We start from the raw sequence: 24,459 nt of genomic DNA on the forward strand, positions 1-24,459 counted from the left end.
GAAATGGATGAACATGTCTGCTCACCATTCCTAAAACTTCTCATACAGAGCTCAACTTGTTTGAATCAGAGGTGTTGATGTCCATGTTTTCCATGGAATATTATTTTGAGGCACATCAAGAGACCTGATATAGCATCATCTATTTTAAAAGGTGCATTTGGAGACATGGTTAAGACAGTTTGGGACGCCTGTATCCCTTATAAGAGTGCCTGGTTTTGAGCACCAGGTCAACTGTCAATTTCTGATTCCTGTTCATATGCTCCCTGGTAGGCAGCAAGGTGAGGGCTCAAGTTCTTGGATACCTGTCACGCACGCAGGAGATTCGGACTGAGTTCCTAACTCCCAGCTTTGGCCCAGCCCAGCTCTAGCTGTTGTGGGCATCTGGGGATGAAACTAGTAGATGGAAAGATGGAAGATACCTCTCTCCTCTCCCCCCGCTCTCTCTCACAAGTAATAATAATAATAAGTTCCACTCTTGTCTCCAGGGTATTCTTCCAAGTATCTCTGCTCTACAAGTTCTGGTGCTGTCATTAAACGCCTACCAGAAAAGGTCAATGGAATGTTTTCAAACAGTCAGAAGTCACATTAATCTTCTTTAATGAACCTGAAACTATCATTGACCAAAAAGTCCAGAGGTTCAGCTGTAGGTATACCATTAGAAATAACAATAAAATCACAATACTTATTTCTTAGCTCTTCCTTACACTCTCCTAATGCAAGTCTACAAAACAAAACAAGATAAAGCTAGTTGATAGGGTAGAGCTCCTGCCTATCAATTTTAGATAGCTTTTAGTCAGTCCCACCTAACTTTCTCCCAGTGAACCCTGGAAGAGTTTCTTTCTGATTAGAGAAAGACCGTCATGGTTTGATGTTTCTTTGAGACAGACCCTTGACTCTGCCTGTGAATACTCTTCCACAAGTGACAATGTGAATTGCAATGGCAACGTTGCCCATTTGATGACAGCCACATCACAAAAACAGCCTTACCACTAGAAACTGTATCTGATAATATGCCATCCATCAGGTGGCCAGAATAGCTGAGGGCTGCAAATTTTAGATATGAATGGTAAAGATATGGGGGAGATGTATACTTTAGAACATATGAAATAAAGGTTAACTACTTTATGTGAGATTTCTTCAAAGACAGGGATCGTGTTTCACGCATCCATGTATCCCTGACACCTAACAGTAACTCAAGAGATCAGTAAACATTTGTAAATCGAATAAAGATCTCAAATAAAATTCTGGGAATTAAAATGCTTTGTTAATATGCAAAGTAATATTTTAAATTCAAAGAAATTAGCTATAATAATTAGCAAATCTAATTCTAGAAACTAGAACAGCTACTTAGTAACATTAGAGGAAAAGGAATCAGACAAAGATGGTAAGGGGTCTGACTATTATATTTGCAACCATCTGTAACTCCTTTTCTTTTCCATCATTCCTACCACTCCTAAATAAGGTAAAAACTAGGACACAGCCTTATGAATGTGGTTCCTGAAAACAGATGATACATAGTTTAAGAAAACAGAATTTGTATGATGGAGCATAAGAGATCTTATGTCTACACCACTGGAGCACCTTTCTACTATTATTTTTTTTTTTTTGTCATGAGAATGAACTTAAGCATGATACAACTGTTTGTGATTTAAGAATTTCTAAAGGATAACTGACCACATTAGCATATTTGACTATTTATTTAAGAATCAATTAGAAGACACCAATCTGTGTTTAATACTGAACCTTTATAATTATATACCATTAATAGTTATCTTTTTTTTTTTTTAAGGGAAAGGGCTAATTGGGGAACACCCAACAGACCATAGTGAAGGGGCGGCGAAGGAAAAAGAGAGAGAGTATAAGAGAGAAACAGAGAGGAGAGGAGCTAGCAAGGAGTGAAGAGAGAGGAGAGCAGAGAGCAGAGAGCTGGAGAGGAGAGCTAAGAGAGCATGTGTTCAGGAACAGGCCCTTTTGTGCCTTATCTATAATTGTTACCACTAGGTGGCACTCGTCCAAAGTTGTATCCACCCAGAAAGTAATGGAGAGGTTGCCTACTGGTATGTCTGGACCTGACTCAAAATGTGTCTTGATTGGGCTATTATGTTTTTAAAAATTTGGGTCACTGGCCAACATTTAACATTGGAGAATCCCATATTGTAAAACTGTACTTGCTTCTCCTAAAGAACAGAAGATCTATTGGGGACCAGCGCTGTGGTGTAGTGGGTAAAGCTTCTGCCTGCAGGGCCTGCAACCCATATGGGCACTGGTTCAAGTTCTGGCTGCTCCACTTCCAATCCAGCTCTCTGCTATGGCCTGGGAAAGCAGTGGAAGACGGCCCAGGTATTTGGATTCCTGCACCCATATGGGAGACTCGGAAGAAGCTCCTGGCTCTTGGCTTCAGACTGGCTCAGATCTAGCCATTGCATCCATCTGGGAAGTGAGCCAGTGAGCCATCAGTTGGAGGAACACACACACTCTCTCTCTCTGCCTTTGCCTCTCTGTAATTCTTTCAAATAAATAAATAAACCTTTAAAGGAAAAAAAAAAAGAGAAAATCTATCAACACTGAGTCTTCATTCTACCTGCCAGCAACCAGTTGACTCTTCAGCCTACCCCATTAGAGGGAAAGCATACCCTCAAAATCAGGCACTGCTTATTTTTTTTTATTTGACAGGTAGAGTTATAGACAGTGAAAGAGAGAGACAGAGAGAAAGGTCTTCCTTCCGTTGGTTCACTCCTCAAATGGCCGCTATGGCCGGTGCTGCGCCAATCTGAAGCCAGGAGCCAGGTGCTTCTTCCTGGTCTCCCATGGGGGTGCAGGGGCCCAAGCACTTGGGCCATCCTCCACTGCCCTCCCGGGCCATAGCAGAGAGCTGGACTGGAAGAGGGGCAACCGGGACTAGAACCCAGTGCCTATATGGAGTGCCGGAACTACAGGCGGAGGATTAACCAAGGGAGCCAGGGGGCCGGTCCCCGCTTATTTTTCTCACCTTGTCTGTGTTGATCACTTATATTACTTTCTGGCCCTTTGCAGTATTTGACTTTGTGTTCTTTGTATTAGAGCTTCACAAGAAATATCAAGCCAGGGCTGCTCATTCAAAAGCACTAAGAAAAGCATAACTTAATCTACACATGTATTAATAAATGTGGATACAAAGTTTAAAACTGAATAAATAATACAGGAATCAAGATCTGGCTACCAGATTATGGAATAAATCTTGAGTTAATGAAAGTAAAGAAGACTTAACAGCAAAGTAAACAGCAAAATACCCTAAAAAGGTGAAAATACATAGCATATAGTAATTTCAGTTTCATAGATCCAACACTAGGATGAGACCCAGAAAATTGTCAGTGGTGGAGGTCCATCATTTTATAATTGCTGCCACATGGTGTCACTGTTGAAACGTAGGGAACACAGCCACCAGGTAGGATCCCCACTGCAAGTCTTGCTACTAGGTCGGTGCTGTGGTTGGTAGCCATGGCAGAGGAAGGCTTTCGTGATCTGCAAACACCAATGCCATCCATCTTAGTCTGGCAGTCATTTCTCCACATGGACAAGAAGTCTCTCCTTTATGTCACTTTCTGTTACAGTACTTCTATTCCATTGAAATTTTAGTATCCCACGGCTTCAGTCTTAGAATTAAGAGACCATCTGAGTTGAAATAGAAAAGCCATTTTTACAAGATCCACACTTAATTTCCAGAGTGGTTGAATTTAGAGATTGCTACTCCTAGCCATATAATTTGCTTCCTCCCTCCCAAATAAAGGAACTTCCTCTCCATCCCTCTGTTCCAATGACCACTCCCTCTTTCATTCAAGAAAGAATAGCATTGCTTCATGGCAACAACTGAGCTTGTTGCAGAACCAAGTCATCATCTTAATCCTGCAAATGTTTCCTCTGCTCACAGAATTACTTAATCACTCTTAACTAATCAGAAGAGAGGAGTACACAAATAACACATAGTTGAATTAAACAATATCTCCCAATTCACTTCCCACCAACATACAAGCAGTCTAAGGAAATCACAAAATTCATTAATTTTCCTATGAATTAAGAAAAATACTTCCTGGAAGATCATTCACCTTTAAAATGGAAGACACAGAACAAATAATGTCAGTGATGGCAGCCTCTGCCACACAAGCAAAAAGAAAAGTTAAGAATTACAGAAATGTCTTGTAGATCATCAAATTCAGCTTTTGATTTTTTCATTTACAGATAAGGAAGCTCATTGCCTTCAACATTACTCTTATCATCTGTTAAATGAAGGTCTCCAAATGACTTGACCTCAGTTGCACAATTAGTTACTGGGGTGAAACAAAAAGCTAGAATTCCAGACTAAGGCATTTTCTATTACCCATTACTCGATTAGAACTAATCAGTCATTGACTTCTAAAACATTTTTTTCTCCAAAAATCAATGATATTCTACGTTACAATTCCAGGATGTCATTGAGAACCCTTGGCTGGAGTTCATGGAGGAGACTTGCTGGCATTGTGGCTATTCTCTTGTGGTTATAGGCAAGCCAAACATCAGCTGAGTGTTGTTCTATCCCAGTTCTCAAAGACTGCGCTGGGATCCCACGTTATGGTATGTTTCAAATAAAAACAGGGAGATCTCCTTTTCTGAGGCTGTGGGATGACAGGCACTTTTGTGCCACTTCATCAGAACGTGGTCTTTCAACCATAGCAGTTATTACAAAGTGCAGTAAAGCAGAACACAACCACAAGGCAAACATTAAGCTTCTCCCTCCCTTTCTGAATTAGTCTGAGGAGTGCATTTTCCTTCAGATAAAGGGGGGAAAATGCTTGCTTCGGTGAGCAGAGTGTCCCACAGCTCTGTCTCACGTAATGAATCTCTTATGGGTTTCTACAAAGAAAAATACACACTGAGATCAGACACAGAAAACTGAACATCTTAAAGTGTCTTTAACTGAATGTCCTCCTTTCTTGGAACAGAAACTATATTATCAAGTTATTTTGGGGGGAAAGGACTGGGGAGGACAGAGATGTATTCAGGTTTAGTCCCAATGAACTCGATGTGCAGAAAAGAACATGTAAATGAAGATGTCCTCTGGCAACTGAGAAAAATAAATCAAGCAAGGATGTATTTTTAGAGTTAGAAAAGCTGAAATAAAAGAATCCAACGTATACTTAATTAACATGTGAGAACAAAGGTCCCCAAAGTGTCATCAGTCTTTCTATCAGCTCATCTCACTGCCCTGGTTTGGGGCCATCAAAGCCAACTTTTCATGTCTATTCTTCATAAATGGTCCTGAGATGGTTTTAGGTGCTGAGAAGAAGTTACAGTTCACTTTTGAATTTTTAATTTTGATTTCCCTCTATTTAAAGAAAACATTGAACTTGGCTGGAACACCTATTACACAGTTGTTTGGGGCAGTTTTGCAGCTGGCAGCTTGTGGACTAAATCAAGGCAATCTGTTCTCTTCTGCTTCTGAATTATTAAACAGTGGCATTCAACTGGTCAAACAGTGTCTTTTCCCTAAGTATATACACCTTTGACTGAGTGGCAGAACTTGGAGTCAGTGATTCAGAGAGGGTCTCATTCTATCAGAAGACATGTATTAGGTCCAATTCACCTAACCTTGTTGATGGGACAGAAAATTTAAGTACAATGGTGGATTTTTTTAAAAATGTAACTATAGAGTACATAAACCCTTTAAATCAGCAAAGAAAAATGATGTTTATGATGCTAATTTCTGAATCTCATCAGCCCTGTTCAAAATATTTTTAAAAGTTTCTTAGATTGGCCATGGGTCTTTTTTCAGTTTTTTAAGCTTTTCAAGCTTTTTAAGCTTTTTCCCATAAAGTTAGAACATCAAGCCCATAGAATGATATTAGAAAATCTGAATAAGTTTGAAATTAATTTAAGAACACAAGAATGCTAAGGTAGTGTCTTCCCTTTTATGTTCCTACAAGAGCCACATGCTTTTGGAGTGGAAAAAAGTACTGACACGTTGAAAAATGACAGAAAATGTAACCAAAACAGAAATGCAGTAGAGTTTACACTAGTTTCTTTGTGAGTTGAAAGCAATAACATCTAAGGTAAAATGGAAAATCAAGGTAAATGCTAATAATCTGCTCTGGAAGAAAAATAATTTACTACATTTTTGTTGCCATTTTCCAGGAAGTTTTTGGTGAATCTTCCACAATTTGCATACTTTGCAGATTGGGAAATTTAGTGGTTATCCACAATAGTTAATGAGAACAGCCCACGGTTTCCATTTTTCCATCATGTTTCAAAACCCCTAGGCCAAGTCATCCTCTCTTTGACGTATCTTTAAACATTATACCTAGTATCATATTATTCCATCATATAGCATTTTATTAAAATATATTGACATAAAGATGTTATATAATACTTCCTGTGGTACAGGCACCTTGCAAATATTCCCACCACTGTTGGCTCATAATCCCATTTTGTGAGAGTGGTGATTGAGGGAATGTCTAGCAGATGAGCTATCCTATCCTTTTGGATAGTCAGCACTTTCCAGGCTCTGATGATGATTAGTTTTAACCAGATTTCCCTCAAATGATAAGATAAAAAGGGCAGGAATCAAAGAAATTGTGAGTTGATAACCACTGCATTGCTTTGCTCCTATAAATGATCTGGGACATTGACAAACAATTCATTGGCTCTTCATCTTCTCACCTGATATGCAAAAACCAGGCTCACTCAATTTTGTCTTCCTGAATGTGTTTAGACTCCAGAAATCATAGAGTCCAGTGTTCTTCATAGTCACTACAAACTCCTTATCTTCTACTCCCTAGAGAAGCTTCTTCCCTTTGACACTGTCTTTACCCCAAGAGACTTCCATCTCTGATTTATCATCTCCCTCAACCCAAGTGCCTGTGTTCTCGTCCTGGGAGCTTTATATTTATTACCTACTATGGCCCTTGGGATTGATCTGTCTACCTTTTCAGTTTACCTACATCCAACCTTCCTGCTACACATACTCAGAATAGTACTCAATTCTTGGATAAAAGACAAAAAAAAAAAAAATCCACCATTTCTTTATCAAGGTACTGAATGCTGCTCGAGAAATTTGCAAGCCTGCAAATCCCATGCCAGCTGCAAAACCAAACTTTCATATCTCTTGCCTCATGAAGCCATTGGCACTTCCCATTGGCATTTTGTTCTTGTTAAGTTTTTCCTTCCATTCCATGGAATAGCTCTTCTAATTTGAAACTTTCATTTAGCTGCCACCCTCAGCATGCTCTTGAAATTGCTTTGTTGGAATCATAAAAACATTTTAGCCAATTTTTTTAAAAGCTTAGAGAAAAAGCAGAGATATAGCCAAATAGTGATAGAGAAGAAAGAGAGAAAGGGAGGGAGGAAAGGAGGGAGGGAGGGAGGTTCCAGTCCCAGCTGCTCAAGATGCCAGTTCTGGTCCCGGCTGCTCTTCTTCCAATCCAGCTCTCTGCTATGGCCTGGGAAAGCAGTAGAAAATGGCTCAAGTCCTTGGGCCCTTGCACCCATGTGGGAGACTGGAAGAAGCTCCTGGCTCCTGGCTTCGGATCGGCACAGTTCCAGCTGTTGTGGCCATTTGGGGAGTGAACCAGTGGATGGAAGACCTTTCTCTCTTTCTCTCCCTCTCACTGTCTGTAACTCTATCTCTCAAATAAATAAATAAAATCTTTTTAAAAAAGAGAAAATTTACACATGTCTGTCAGAGAATAATTTCTCCTAGTGGAGATATATCTCTCTATCTTTCCATATATAGATATATAATCCATATACTTAGATCTCTCTCTATATATATAGATAGATAGATAGATACTACACATAATCTATATATAGCTAGATACATCAATCTATATACATACTACATATAATTTTATTTTTTCTTGGATCTAGCAATGATAGATAAGTTATCATCTTGTTCTAGGGTGTCTGGGAAAGATCATATCTATTAGTAGCTATGGGAAAGTGCTCAAAATCACAGAGTAAAGAACTTACAAAAAATATAGGAGTTTTCCTCAGCAAACATTGCTTCTTTGGAGGTAAAACAGAATGTGCCATTGGGTATTTCTACATCTCCTAAAGATGGTCACTTTCTCATGGCTACATCATGAATTCCAAGTGTTAGTAGATACTAGAATTAGGAGCGAATTCCAGAAGTGGCAAAGAGAAGAGCATGGTTGTGTTTGTAGATCTTGCACTAAATTGTATTCCTTTGAAATGGGTTTGAAGGGCTTTGAGGAGCTGGTGACACTTAAGGTTTACTGGGATATGCTATGGTCCTTGTGAGGACAGACTGCATCTACGACCTTGCTTTGTTTTAAGCTTCTTCTGAGTCTCATAGGGACCATGGCTCTGGAAGGATAACATCTTTTGTCACCAATTCCCCACTTCATTTCTTTATCATTCTTTCTTTAGGCCCTTATTGCCTGCCTAGGATTCTCTCAATCTCACTTCTGATTTCAGCCACAACTATGAGTAAAACAGCTCCGTGAAGGCTTTGTCTGATGCCATCCTAATATAACCACATCTCCACTGCCCCTGCTTTCTGCCCAGGGCTCCTCACTGCTGTAGCACAGGACAGAGAAGACCTCTCCATCTACAAGCGTGTGTAGCCAAGAAGCCCAGGAGCATCTGTGATCCACGGAGTAACCCTCTGTCAGTGTGGATCCAGAACTTAAAGATAACTGTGTGTCTCTCTTGATCCTCGAGAGGATAATTCTGAAAGACACACGACACATTCTTAGGAAACCATCCCCAGGAATCCATGGGGATGGCCTATGCCATTTGGGCAGACAGCAGGAACTGCCCCTACAAGAGTGGGTGATGATTCTAAGATCAGGTTGTTGCCATGTTATGAAAACATACAAGAATGGAAGAACACTTCACATTAAAAAAAAAAAAAAAAACCAACAGTGATTAGCTACCGCATCTGTCAGCATCTCTTCTCCACAATCAAGAGGAAGGCTGGCCGACACTGCAGCTCAATAGGCTAATCCTCTGCCTGCGGCACTGGCACATCGGGTTCTAGTCCCGCTCAGGGCGCCAGATTCTGTCCCGGTTGCCCCTTTTCCAGGCCAGCTGTCTGCTGTGGCCCGGGAATGCAGTGGAGGATGGTCCAAGTCCTTGGGCCCTGCACCCACATGGGAGACCAGGAGAAGCACCTGGCTCCTGGCTTCGGATCAGCGCGGTGCACTGGCCACAGGGCGCCGGCTGCAGCGGCCATTGGAGGGTGAACCAATGGCAAAAGGAAGACCTTTCTCTCTGTCTCTCTCTCTCTCACTGTCCACTCTGCCTGTCAAAAAAAAAAAAAAGAGGAAGACTGCACTAAAATATTTTATGTCCACAGATGGCTGGCAGGGAAATGCAAATAAAGATGAGCACACAACCAGTAATCAGAGTACATTTGAGAAACATATAAAATAATAGAGTCTCAAAAAAAAGGAAGAACTAGCTGTGAAATAAACAGAGTTAAGACAGAAAAACAAAATGAAGCAAGAAAATAAATGGAGGCCTTCCCTCCCTAGTCCAAGTTTGGGAAGACTTTTTTATTCACTAAAGACTGAAATGGGATCTAGAAAATCTTCAAACTAATAAGCAAAACTCAAAAAGAGAGGTGGGATAAACAGTAAAATGAACACTAATTTGAAAACAAATTGGTGAGCTGAAAGACCAAGCTAAGGAATTCACCCTGAAGAAAGCCCCAAAGAACCAAATGACAGAAAACAAAGCAGAAAGGATCAGTGAAGCTGCATGGATTCCAGCAGTTCCAGAGGCAGTTTCCGAGGAAGACAGCATGGGGAGGCCAGCCTTGTGGCTCAGCAGGTGAAATCACCACCAGCAATGCCAGGATCCCATATGGATGCTTGTACAATCCAGCATGAAAAACAAGAAGGGGAGGCGGCAAAAGAAAAGAAGAAAATGTCCTAGAACTGAAAAAGGCTTGCTGCAAGATGATAAGAGCCTGCTTAAGGGGAAGCACAGGAGATTAGTAAAAGGAAATCATATAGAAAGCCCCAACTTTAGTACACATAAAAGTAAAAAAAAAAAAAAAAAAAAGAGCAAGGAAAAATTATAAAAATATAAAAGAGAGAATAAAACACAACATATCTATAAAATAAATAAGTATGAATTTTCCTAGATGTGTTAAAAGGAGTGTACTGATAGATGAAATCCATGGATTTGAAATTTAGTTTCAACTGGTTATGCAAATAACATACTGCATACATGTGTAGAGAGATGCACATCAAGTAAGTATGGTTAAACGTATATCTAGGTGACAATTATGATACCAACAAAAAATTAGTTCCAGGCTGGTGGACGCTGGTCAGCCAATGCACCAAAGACAAGAGTTAATCCAAGGAACAGGTTTGTTAAAAAACTGGCAATCTTGAGGGAAGTGCAGATCTCTCTCTCGCTCACTCCCTCTTTTCTTACTCCCTCTACTCTCTTTTGCTGACTTTCAAATAGATAAATAATTTTAAATACCCCACGAATTCTCAAACTTTTAATCTCTACATATTGAATTCATTGTACTAATAAATTATCTGGGTTTGTATCTGGACCCACCATTTACTCTATGGCCATGGGAAAGTCTAACACCAGCTCTGATATCAAGACAGTCATATGATATAGAGGCATAAGATCCACGGTTACCAGCTCAAAAAAGAATATTTCTTCCCTTCATGTAAGAGCAGTTTACTTTTCTTTTGTTTCTATATCCTCCTTTTGTTCAAATAATACTGTTTTAAGTTTTTTAAAATGTATTTATTTTATTAATGTAGCATGGAAAGGGGAGGGGAGAGAGAGGGAGATATTTCTCATCTATTGGTTCATTCCCCAAATGCCAGCAACATTGGAGGGTTGGAGAGGCAAACTAGGAACCTGGAATTCAATCCAGGTTTCCCATGTACTTAAGTCATGACCTGCTATCTTCCAGGCTACCTCACTGCTATCTCACCTGGAGAAGCAGAGCAGGGACATAAACCCAGGCACTCAGATATGGCTTGTGGATATCTCAAACAGCACCTTAACTGCTGTGCCAAACACCTGCCCCTGCTTAATTCTACTTTAAAAATGTGTTTAGTCAATGGGGTAGTTATTACTAAATACTGAACGTTATAGCCCTCAGAAATTAGTGCTCTTTGATCTTTCTTCTCGGAAATACTTCCCCATATTATCTCAATGTTTCCAAACTTGTCTGATCATGAGGATCTTCTGAGGAACTGTTGGGAGGAACTTTAAAAATAGATGTTCAGAACCCCTCTCCTGGAGAGGATAGTGTATTGAGGCTAAGACAGAAATTTATGTTTAATTGTTGATTCAGGTGGATCAGGCAAATATAAGAAGGGGTTCATCAGCTGATCTGCCCATTTTGCTTATGGTAAAAATGTACACATGCAAGTCAACCACTAAGATTTTATTTTCCTAAGTCACAACATGCCCAAATTCAATAATTGTTCTCTCGGAGTTAGCAGAGGGTTGAAGTCTGCAGGGCTGAAAAGTTAAGGACAGTGAAGGTAATTTGGCTGCAGAACCTCTTGTGGCAGGGTTATATTTCAGAGTTAATCTATGTGTTTTCCAAGTAATTCCTTCCCTTACCATTTCTCACTGGTGCACCAGGAGTCTCTTTTTCTTCCGTTTGCCCTAGACCCCCCAAAATGTTCCCTCCAACTAGTCAACACTGAAGCAAACACTGAAAGAAAGACTGAAAGAAGTTCTTGTCTTTAGGTTCAGGCAGAAAGGTCGGAAGAGTTGCTCAGATTGGCCTAGAGGGAAAGAGAGGGGAAGACAGAACCAAAGAGGGCAGGATGGGAACCACGGAATAGCAGGCCAAGGATGATAAGGAACTTTTTTTTTCAGGACCAGAAGTGGAAGCAAAGAGATTTAGCACTGACTTTGCATGTAGAACCCCCAACCACACTGACTGTTTGTCCAGTAGTCCTGAAACTTGGGAGAAGAGAGGATGTGAACACATGGTACAGAAGGATATCCCACCATGAGTAGCATGGTTCCATGAACCAGAGGACACAGCTGACATATACATTCAGAAAACTAAACCCTTATTTTCTGGTAAGATTTTTTTCAACCCTTTCCATAATATCTTCATAGTCATTGAGTCCAGCAGTTTTCCCTTTGTTCTGTACTAAGATTAGGTCCTAAAAGATTAGGCCCTAAGAGCATATATAGCTAAAAAAACTTGAATGTTTCAGTTCTCAATTATAATGAAAAACAGTGGAAGATACTCCCCCCAACACACCAGCATTAGGGAAGACAGGCAAATTTCTAACAAATAATCCCAATATCCTTACAGCCTAACTCAGTGAAGATTTGCTTCTTGCTTATTCAACTCTGGCCAAAAGACATGGAATTTTTACTGTGACATAGAACATGTAACATTTTTGTAAGGTGTTCATGTATTTCATTCCTAATCTACTTAAGCTTGCTATGTCTCTACCAAATACCACTTCATCCCTGTTGTCCGTTATGGGAAATGCCAAGCACTTCCACTTGGCTTCTGCTGCTCTCAGATTACATTATCCCCACTGGAATCAGGAACCCCTTGTCAATGGTGATATCCCCTACTATCATATCCAGACACAATAAAGAGTTATAAGAAAAAGATTTGTGCACCTCTCACCAATGAAATTTCCAATGCCCTAGTGAAGATAGTATTCCCTTGGCCTTCTTGAGGGATAAGGTAGGGGTATAGGTGGTTAAAAAAGAAAATTCCTCATGCCAATTATTCCAAGAAGAATTTATTTGAGCAAAGAAGAAAAGAACAAGACAATACAGCACTTGCTTTGAGAATCCAGGAGTTCCCATACCAGAGTGGGTCTAAAAACTCCAGAATAAAGCCTAAAGAAATACTAAAATTGACCACATTAAAATAGTGGCAGTGAAAAATAACCATCATAAAGACAATGGAATATAATAAACATATTGTAAGAAGAAAATTGCAAAAACCATAACCAAAGGACCAGTACGCTTTATAGATCTATGTAAAAAAGTGTAAATTTACATATATTCACATACATAAAATTTATATGCATACAAATAAAGTTGTGCATATGAAAAATTTACATATAAATGAAATTTACATACATTTACATGCATGTACAAAAATTGCATGTATGCAAAATATTTTATATTATATGCAATATATCCTATATATGAAAAATGATATTTTACATAAATATTTTACATATATGTGTAAAAATGATCAACAAGAGTAACAACAAATCACTGGGTAGAAAAATGTATCCAATAAAAAAATGGTCAAGAAGTATAAACAGACACTTCAGAAACAAGGAAGTAATCCTGGTGTTCATTAGTTATCAGGGAAATGCCAGTGAAGACCACAAAGACATAGTATTCCCAGAGTGGCAAAAAATGTGAAAATTGTCCAAACCAAGTATGAATTAGAATGTGAAGCAACCTGAACCCTTTGCCACAACTGGTGTGGGTTTGTACTCCAACAACCACTTCGGAAATCAATTTGGTATTGCCCAAAATATTGCCCCATCATCCAGCATTATATGCTTTATGGGAACTCCTGTACGAGGAGACACGCACATCAATCTCTAAGGCAGCCATGTTCATAATAGCAAACACTAAATGTCCGACAATGGAATATGTCAATATGTTGTGAAGTGTTCATGCAATGGAGCACTATAGAGGACTGAATTTTTTAGGATCGAAAAATTAAGGGAACACAATTATATACATCAATAAGAATGAATCTTAAACATCCTATTGAATAAAAGAAGCAAGTCATAGGGGAAAAAAGAAGTTCATTTACCTTAGGTTAAAAAAACAGACAAGACTTAAGGTTTTACTAATAGATAGAAACATATGTAGGAATAAAACCAGTGAAGGTAAAGAAATAAAGAATTAGCATAAGTTGTTGTACATCCATTCACTCTAAAGAGGAAGGAAGCAGGGGTCCATAACAAGATTCTGGTAATATTCTCTTTCTTTGTTTTGGTATTGGTAAAGATGTGGACATTTGTTAACTGTTCTTTAAAGGCAATGAATATGTTCTCATAAACTCCACTGTAAGAATGTTACATTTCTCCATATTTAAAAAAATGAAATGATACTAAAAGAATAGAAATACAACCTAGAGTTAATGTTAGTGAAGAAGGAATGTTAGCAAAGGAGGAAAAAGCATTATAGAAATAGTATCGATCCAATGCAGGGAAGACAAAATCTCAAAGACATAGCTGGGCATGGATGCAAAATATAAACTTCCCAAACCAGAAACTGAAAGAAAATATAATGTGGCCAACTGAGCTAAGGGCATAAATTATGGGAGGCCAAAGGAACAGAAAAATATCCATTCAGAATCAGAGCCAGACTCAGGACTTCCTGCCAAGGATTGGGGTGAATTGCCCTGGTCATGAAAGAATAGAAAGAGTGATGATGGGTAGTGTGACTGATCTGAAAAGCTTTAGGAAGTGAAGGGCAGAGGCAAAGGGGGGACATAGAAGAGACAGTCTCATAAACAAGAATGGAACCCAGCAGCCTGCTGGCTCAGAGATCAGATCTGCATTATGTCTGTCAGGGAAGAACTTGGGCATTAACTCCCGTTATGATATGTAAATCTGGTTCTGGAGTGGGAGGCCATAGATTGTAATGGAAGTAGTTTCAAGCCAGAGATTGAAAGGGTTGAGGAAGGGAAGAAAGAAAGAAAATACGTTCACCCAAAATGAGTCTGCAAACTACATTCCAAAACATATGAAATATCTAAAGACAGCCAGCAAAACCAACAGCCAGCAAAACCAACAATTATAAATTTTTGACAGGAGTTTTAAAACCTGTAGGCTTCAAATATACATGAAAAAAGTGACAATATCTGTAGAAACAAGTGAAAACGATGAAACACAGGGGCTGGCATTGTGGCACAGCAGGTTAAGCTGCCATCTGCAACACTGGCATCCCATATAGACTTCCAATCCAGCTCCCTTTTAATGCTCCTGAGAAAGCAGCAGAAGATAGCCCACATGCTTGGAACCCTGCCACCATGCCGGAGACCTGGATGGCTCCTGGCTTTAGCTTGGCCCAGCTCCAGCTGTTGTGGTCATTTGGGGAATGAACCAGCAGATGGAAGATCTCTCTCTCTCTCTCTCTCTAACTCTGCTTTTCCAGTAAATAAATAAATCATTTAAAAAATGATGAAATACAAAGAGTCACATATAAAACTGAAAAAGATGATTCTGAAATAAAATCAAAGATTTCAGAAGCATAAAATAAGCCAAGGAAAGTAATGGAGATAGTATATTACTAAAATGAAAGTTAGTACTGAGGAAGTCCCACAATGCAACACAGAAATAGATAAAACAGAAATAAAAAAATATTATAAATATTTAACCAATAATTAAATAATTGATAAATGATAGTATAAATAAATGATATTTAAATGAAAGAGCAATTAAGGTACAAAAGAGACTAAAAAAAGTTCTAAAATATATATAATAGACTTTTCAAAAGAAAAGATGGAAGACAGTAGCAGAGATAACTTACAGATGTGAAAGTCTAAAATGTTTAATAGAAATAAATGGATAAATATAGAATAATAAAATAAATCTTTGTGGTTTTTTTTTCATTCTTAAGTTGTAAGATTTCTTCCCAAATGTTAATCCATTATCAGGTAAACAATAACTGATGAAATTCTTCACCCATAGACTTAGATCACCAGAAATGCTTAAAGGAGTCCTTCCAGTTTAAGGGAAAGGATGCTACACAGCATCATGAAAATACATGCAAAAACAAAGATCTCTGATAAAAGAAGTGTGTAGATAAATACAGAATCTTATAACTTTGTAATATTTTTAAATTCTGGCAGAGAAGTTAAGATACAAAAGCATAAAAATAACTAAAAACAATGTTAATGGTACACAGTGTTAAAAATGTAATCTGTGGCAAAAATCACATAAAACCAGAGAAACAGAAATATGAATTAGGAGTAGAGTTGATGTACGTGATTGAAGTTGTCAGTTTAAACTAAACTGTTATAACTTTAAGATGTTTTATATAACCATCATAGTTACGACAAAGAAAATTTTTACAGAAGATAAACAAAAGGAAGTGAGAGAATAATTAGACCCTGGCTCTTGGCTTTGGATTGGCACAGCTCTGGCCATTGTGGTCAACTGGAGAGTGAACCAGAGGATGGAAGACCTCTCTCTCTCTGCCTCTCCTTCTTTCTCTGTGTAACTCTGACTTTCAAATAAATAAAATAAACTTTGAAAAAATACGTAGCTGTAAGACATACAGAAACAGTAAGAGTAATTCTTCCCCTATCAGCAATTCATTTAAATGTAAAAGGATTAACATAGATTGGCTGAATGAATTAAAGAAAAGTCCACCTACACATTTTCTATAAGAGACTCACTTTAGATCTAAGGACACACATATTAAAAGAGAATGGATGGGGGTCTCCTCCTGTGAAGCCAGCATTCCATATGGGTGCTGGTTCAAGACCCAGCTGCTTCATTTCCGGTCCAGCTCCCCGTTAATGCACCTGGGAAGGCAGCAGAAGATGGCCCAAGTGCTTGGGCTCTTGCACCCATGTAGGACACAAGGCAGAAGCTGCAGGCTCCTAGCTTCAGCCTGGCCCAGCTACAGCAGTTGTGGCCATTTGGTAAGTACAAAGTGGATAGAAGGTATCTCTTGGTCTATCCTCTTCTCTCTGAACGTTGCTTTTCAAATAAATGAAAATAAGACTAAAAAAAAAAAAAAGTGAATGCATAAGAAAGGTATCCCATACCAACAGTAATAAAAAGAGAGCATGAATGGCTATACCTATATCAGACAGAATATATCATAAGTCAAAAAGCAGCTCAAGGGGCAAAGAAAGACATTTTATAACGGTAAAAGGGTCACTGTAACAGAAAACATAAATACAGAAAACACAAATACACATTTAATGTCAAATCTCCAAAATATATGGAAAAACATTGACATAATTGAAGGGAGAACTAGAAAATACAATAATAGTAGGGTACTTCAATACTCTATTTTCAATAATGGACAGAACAACTGAGAAGATCAATAAGGAAACAAAAGGACTTGATCAAAACTGTAGATCAACTGGATCTGAAAGACATGTACAGTATACTCTACCCAATGCAACAAAGTGCGCATTCTTGTTGAGGGCACATGGAACATTCTCCAGGACAGATCATATGTGAGACCACAAAACAGGTCTTAAGAAATTTTAAAAGACTGAAATCATACTGAGTATCATTTACAACCACAATAGAATGAAATTAGAAAACAATAGCAGAAAGAAAATTGGAAAGTTCACAAATATGTAGAAATTAAACAACATGTTCTTAAACAACCAAGGTCAAAGAGAGAAACCACAAGCAAATTATAAAATAGTTTGGAACAAATGAAAATATGATACATCAAAACCTATAAGATGGAGTGAAAGCAGTTCTAAGAGAGAACTCTATAGTAGTAAACACATTTTAAAAAAGAAAAATATATAGTCAACAAATTGAATTTTACACTTCAAAGAAAAGAAAAGAAGAATCATTTAAATCTAAAGTTAGTAAGGAAGGAAATAATAAACATTAGAGAAGAAATTAATAAATGGAATGGATTCTAGAAAACCAATAGAAAAAAATCACTAAAGAATTGTTTTTTTAAAAAATAAACAAAATTGGGCCGGCGCCACAGCTCACTAGGCTAATCCTACGCCTTGCAGCGCCGGCACACCGGGTTCTAGTCCCGGTCGGGGTGCCAGATTCTGTCCTGGTTGCCCCTCTTCCAGGCCAGCTCTCTGCTGTGGCCAGAGAGTGCAGTGGAGGATGGCCCAAGTGCTTGGGCCCTGCACCCGCATGGGAGACCAGGAGAAGCACCTGGCTCCTGGCTTTGAATCAGCACAGTGTGCCGGCCGTGGTGGCCATTGGAGGGTGAACCAACGGCAAAGGAAGACCTTTCTCTCTGTCTCTCTCTCTCACTGTCCACTCTGCCTGTCAAAAAATAAAAAAAAAAAAAAAAAATATGGCTGGCGCTGTGGCTTAACAGGCTAATCCTCTGCCTTGCAGCGCCGGCACACCGGGTTCTAGTCCCGGTCGGGGTGCCGGATTCTATCCCAGTTGCCCCTCTTCCAGGCCAGCTCTCTGCTATGGCCCGGGAAGGCAGTGGAGGATGGCCCAAGTGCTTGGGCCCTGCACCCCATGGGAGACCAGGAGAAGCACCTGGCTCCTGGCTTCGGATCAGTGAGATGCGCCGGCCGCAGCGGCCATTGGAGGGTGAACCAGTGGCAAAAAGGAAGACCTTTCTCTCTGTCTCTCTCTCACTATCCACTCTGCCTGTCAAAAATAAATAAATAAATAAATAAAATAAACAAAATTGACAAATCCTTAGCTAGGCAAAGCATAAAGAAAGAAAAGACTCAAATACAAACAACTCAAAGGGAAAATATTACAACTGATACAGCAGAAATAAAAGGGATGATATGAGATTACTATAAACAATTACACAATAAAAATAAGATAGCAGAAGAAGTGTATAAATTCCTATTACAATCAACATATTGATTGATTCATAAACAAATGAGATGGAGGATTAAACTATTGAGCTACAGCACCAGCCCCACGGGCTGCTCCTCTTCCAATTCATGGGAATGCCATGGAAGATGGCCCAAGACCCTAGGCCTCTGTACCTGCATGGGAAACCCAGAAGAAGCTCCTGGCTCCAGGCTTCAAACTGGCCCAGCTCCAGCCATTGTGGCCATTTGGCGAGTGAACCAGCAGATGGAAGACCTTTCTCTCTGTCTCTCCCTCTCTCTATCTGTAACTCTATCTTTCAAATAAATAAGTAAATAAAATCTTTTAAAAGAAAATATATCCAAATTGGAAAAGTAACAGTAAAATGAGCTGTGATTAGAGATGATATGATTTTATATATAAAAAATCCCAAAGATTCCACAGGGGAAAAAACTGTAAGAACTAAAAAACTAATCCAGGCAGGCACTGCGGCTCAATAGACTAATCCTTTGCCTGTGGCGCCGGCACACTGGGTTCTAGTCCCAGTCGGGGCGCCGGATTCTGTCCTGGTCGCTCCTCTTCCTGTCCAGCTCTTTGCTGTGGCCCGGGAGTGCAGTGAAGTATGGCCCAAATCCTTGGGCCCTGCACCTGCATGGGAGACCAGGAGAAGCACCTGGCTCCTGGCTTCGGATCAGTGCGGTGTGCCAGCTGCAGTGTGCCAGCCATGGTGGCCATTGTGGGGTGAACCAACGAAAAAAAAAAAAAAGGAAGACCTTTCTCTCTGTCTCTCTCTCTCACTGTCCACTCTGCCTGTCCCAAAAAATAAAAATAAATAAATAAAATAAATAAAAAAAACTAATCCAGCAAAGTTGCAAGGTACAAAACCAGTACACAATACTAGAAATGCAAATCAAAACCACAATGAGTTATTACAAAACAAACAAAAAAGATAAAATAATAAACATTATTGGGATGTGGAAAATTGGAACTGTTGTGCACTGTTGGTGGGAACTGTAAAGTCACTATGGGTAAGAGTATGCAGGTTTCTTTAAAATACTTCAAATAGATTTACCCTATGATCCACTCATTCCACTGATACGTATACCTACTAAAGCAGTGGAATTTTAAGGGATATCTGCACACTCATGCTTATTGAAACATTACTCACAATAGCCAAGAAATAGAAACAAACCTCCGATATCCATCAAAGGATGAACAGGTAAATAAAATGTGGCATATAAATATATATGTGATACAAATAGACTTATATACACACATATATGTATCTGTAGTATATATGGGATATATGTATATGTACTATATATACATATTTCAGTCCTAAAAGTGAAAACATTCTATTATATGATACAATATGGATTAACCTTGAGAACATTATGCTGTCAAATAAGACAACCACAAACAGACAAATAATTGTATGACTCCATTTATATAAGGTGTATATAGGTAGTAAAACTCCTAGAAACAGAAAATAGAATGGTCATTTCCAGGAATTAGGAAGTAGGGGGAAGTGGGAGTCATTAAATGAGTATAGAGCTCCAGTTTCAAGATGAAAATGTATAGAGGTCAGTTGCACAATAATGTGAATTCAATTAACACTACTAAACTATATTACAAAAATGGTTAACATAGTACATTTTATATTATACAGATTTTTTAAAATCACATTAAAACAAAACATCTCAGGGGCCAGCACCGTGGCACAGTGGGTTAATCCTCCACCTGCGGCGCCCACATCCCATATGGGCACCGGTTCTACTCCCGGCTGCCCCTCTTGCGATCCAGCTCTCTGCTGTGGTCTGGGAAAGCAGTGGAGGATGGCCCAAGTGCTTGAGCTCCTGCACTCCCATGGGAAATCGGGAGGAGGCAACTGGCCCCTGGCTTCGAATTGGCACAGCTCTGGCCGTTGCGGCCATCTGGGGAGTGAACCAATGGAGGGAGGACCTTTCTTTCTGTCTCTCCCTCTTACTGTCTGCAACTCTACCTCTCAAGTAAATAAATAAAAATCTTTTAAAAAAATCTCAGCCAGACATCACAGAGCCATCCCTAATATTACATTAAAGTTAACATCATTCCTACCTGTCTCCTATCGCCTCTGTTTCTTCTCCATTCTACACCCCTCCAGCTCCAAACTCAATAGCGTTAGAAATTCCTCCTAGGGAGTAAGAAAGGAGGTTAGTTAGAAAGTGGGAAGTAACAAAGGGCACTTTTTTATGCTTTCCCAAGTTATCTATTTATAATGGACCCAGTCAAAAGAAGGGAGATGGTTTCCCTTCAAGAGGAATTTCAAGTGCTGATTACTATTAACATCAGGCTTTCTAATTTCTCTTACAGGACTGTAGTTTACCGCTTAACAGCAGAACAGGAATGAGAAGAGTACATGAATATGCCCAGTTTTAATCCACTGGCCAAGAAAAACATTTCCTACTCAGCATGTTTCAGGACACTTATAGGAAGCAAGAATATCTTTTCAAAGTATATTCAATTCATCCAGTGTACCAGTTTCAGATGCTAATGTAGATAATGTTAACACAAAGAAAAAGTTGGAAATGTTCTACACAGAATGCTTGAGCAGTAGTTCTCTTTGTGAAAGGATTAAAAAGGAGATTTTATCTTTATTTACAGATATATTATTTATTATATATATAATTGAATATATTATTGATTTATTTACAAGGAGCGTGTGTTCATATACTGCTTACATAAGTGATGTGTTAATTTTAAAGTGAAAGGCTGAAATTAACATATTATGCAGATTTATTTCATATCAGTAATGAGTCTGCCTAAATACCATCCACTTCATTATAACCAGATATTAGTGAATCCAAAAGAAAAAATTTTGAAATTATTAGAAACATGCACTGATAATGGACAAGGTGTAAAAACTGTATTTTCAAGATTTTTTTCTTTTATCTGTAGCAAAAAGAGGAGGGAGTTAGGGAAGGAGAGAGGGCAAGAGAGACAATTTCCTTTTCCCTAAAATTCTAAGCAGACCAATATTTTAAACAAAGATATTTCAATAACTTTTATCATTTCTTGCTAATATTGAATGAGTTCACCCAAAACAAACACTGAGTATTATAGAGTTGTCAGACTGTATTATTTTCCTTTGGTTAAAAGCAACTTTATGGAGAGCATAATTTTACAGGAAAACTTTCATATCAACACGATGCTGCCAAAAGTTAAGAATTACTAACAATGGTTTTACTTGAATTCCTTTTTTTTAACACAGAAAAGATATCAAGTTATAAATGCTTACAAAAAGTCTAAGAAAATCCCAGATAAGTCAAACTAGCAACATGGATAACTTTCTTTGAAAATAATTCAAGACAATGATAAACATTGCTTTCCTGGATATTCTGCCATTGTTTTGACCCTTCCTCACACGTTACCACTATAATCTTTAGGACCTTCTGCCTGCCAACAAAAACATTGTGTTCAAACTTTACAAACATAGCTGGGAAGAATAGACCAATGACCTCTGCATGACTTTTTGGCAACTTTGCAAGATGGAGGCCTCATTTGACGTGTGGAATTGGTGGTTTAACCAGCCTTGGCTGACACTGGGTCCACATGTAAGAGAGATGCAGTGGCTCCCTACCCGGGTCACCAGCTCAGTCTCATGCATGGTGAGTCACAGAGGCAGAAGGATGCCTCCTTCCTGGCTGTCTTGACTCACTCAGTGGAGCAGGAGAGGATTCTCATCGGAGTTGTGGTCCTGTGTTACATGAGAGACCACAGTGAGCTAAATAGCTTCACCAAAATGCAACCAAATCCCTCAAGTAAAGAGAGACAGGATGGAAATGACCAAATTCACTGATGATTTGGGTTGGCAAAGTTTTATGAAGTTCTAACATTAGCTCTGGTCTCATAAATTGTATTTCTCTTTGTCTCTTCCATTTATGACAGTTACACTGCTACAGCTGAAGTTGCCTTTTTGATAACTTCTACTGGAATTTATATTCCATTCACTATAAGGAATGAGTAGCATTCAAAATCTACCTGGATCAGACTTGTGCCTCTTTGGATAGTATAGATACTCTGCTACCCAACAGTCATCCACTAATGAATGCTCATCCAGGATCAAATGGGTGCATTTTTTCCTTTTAAAATTGAAATCACCACTCTCCGGCTTCTAACTTTTTAAAATTTATATAATAGCATAATCTTATGAGAACTAAATTGTAATGTGCACTAGTGAAATTTTAATTACTAGATTACTAAAAAGCTTATTCTTCTAGACAAACTCTCAGACTTATTAAGTTGCAAATTAATAAATAGCAGAGGTAACACAAGAAAACTGTTGGGGGAAAAAAGGTGGAAATCCCTCTTTTCATTATAGGGACAACCATAGTTCACGGTGTCTATGCTTCCTTTTGGTCTCTGCAGCTTCTATCTACTCTTTACATCATGATATTCCCTGGCATTCTACATTCTTCCATTCTCATTGTGTACCTTCTGCCTGAGTAGCATCATTTAAACTCATGCAAATGATGATGTCTCTCCTGAACTCTCCAGTTTTATCATCTTGATTACCTTTTAGATACACACATGAGATAAATCACACCTATCTCAAACACAAACTGTACAAAATGAGTTTATAGGTTTGCCCCTGCTAAATCTACCTTTCCTGCTGAATTCTTGATTTGAGTTAATGCAAAATTCTCCAATCACTCTTTCCCACATTTATCTTTCCAAATAAAGTTAATTATCTATCAACACTTTGTAAATTCCACCTCTTCAACAGCTTATATGTACATCTTTTTCTGTTCATCCCACTCTATGTGTATTACTGGTTTCCATTATAAATATATCTTTTGTAAGACTTCAATTCTCCTCATATATCTGTGGACTTATGTACTCCCATGATCATTATAAAACAGTAAAATGGTATGCACATTGCATCATCACTCTGTATCTATTTCTTTTCTTTCTTTTTTTTTTGACAGGCAGAGTGGACAGTGAGAGAGACAGAGAGAAAGGTTCTCCTTTTCCGTTGGTTCACCCCCAATGGTCGCCGCGGCCAGGGTGCTACGGCCGGCGCACCGTGCTAATCTGAAGCCAGGAGCCAGGTGCTTCTCCTGGTCTCCCATGCAGGTGCAGGGCCCAAGGATTTGGGCCATCCTCCACTGCACTCCCAGGCCACAGCAGAAAGTTGGACTGGAAGAAGAGCAACCAGGACAGAATCCAGCGCCCCGACCGGGACTAGAACCCAGGGTGCTGGCGCGCAGGTGGAGGATTAGCCTAGTGAGCCAAGTATCTATTTATTTTTATTTTATTTTTTATTTTTTTTATTTTTTTGACAGGCAAAGTGGACAGTGAGAGAGAGACATAGAGAAAGGTCTTCCTTTGCCGATGGTTCACCCTCCAATGGCCGCTGCGGCCGGTGCGCTGCGGCCGGCGCACTGCGCTGATCCGATGGCAGGAGCCAGGTGCTTCTCCTGGTCTCCCATGGGGTGCAGGGCCCAAGCACTTGGGCCATCCTCCACTGCACTCCTGGGCCACAGCAGAGAGCTGGCCTGGAAGAGGGGCAACCGGGACAGAATCCAGCGCCCCCCAAATATCTATTTCTAAACACCACTTCTAGGGCGTGAAAAAGCAATGGCTAGTCTAAAATGGAAAGAGGAGCAGCAGATTATTTGGGTTTATCATGGTAGAAATTTCCATAGTAATTTCAATTTTTACATTACATAGCTAAATGATACATTGTGAATGTTTCATATAATTTGGATATTTCATTCATATTTACTACAGTTATATGTTTTCCCCATACCTTAATTCCATGGAAGTTTGGTGAGAAGAAATTTCTTCTAAACACTTTTCTTTGGAGGGGAGATTCATTGCATTAATATTGAAAAATTTTCTTTGTGCATTCATCTGTTGATGGATATTTGGGTGTCTCCACCTTTTAGCTATTGTGCATGATATTGCTATGACTATATATATATATATATATATA

At 39.0% G+C, this 24,459-nt stretch overlaps 1 long non-coding RNA gene across 3 annotated transcripts in view; it reads right to left on the minus strand.

Moving 5' to 3' along the window:
- The window catches only part of LOC133749704 (uncharacterized), a 140,180-nt gene that overhangs the window by 110,271 nt on the left and 5,450 nt on the right, over window positions 1–24,459 (minus strand). For all 3 annotated transcript variants that reach the window (XR_009864607.1, XR_009864608.1, XR_009864606.1), the window contains exon 3: window positions 20,580–20,655. This is a non-coding gene — a long non-coding RNA (uncharacterized LOC133749704). The remainder of the gene's footprint in view (window positions 1–20,579; window positions 20,656–24,459) is intronic.

This window comes from Lepus europaeus, chromosome 20, assembly GCF_033115175.1.
Source record: "Lepus europaeus isolate LE1 chromosome 20, mLepTim1.pri, whole genome shotgun sequence".
Lineage (NCBI taxonomy): Eukaryota > Metazoa > Chordata > Mammalia > Lagomorpha > Leporidae > Lepus > Lepus europaeus.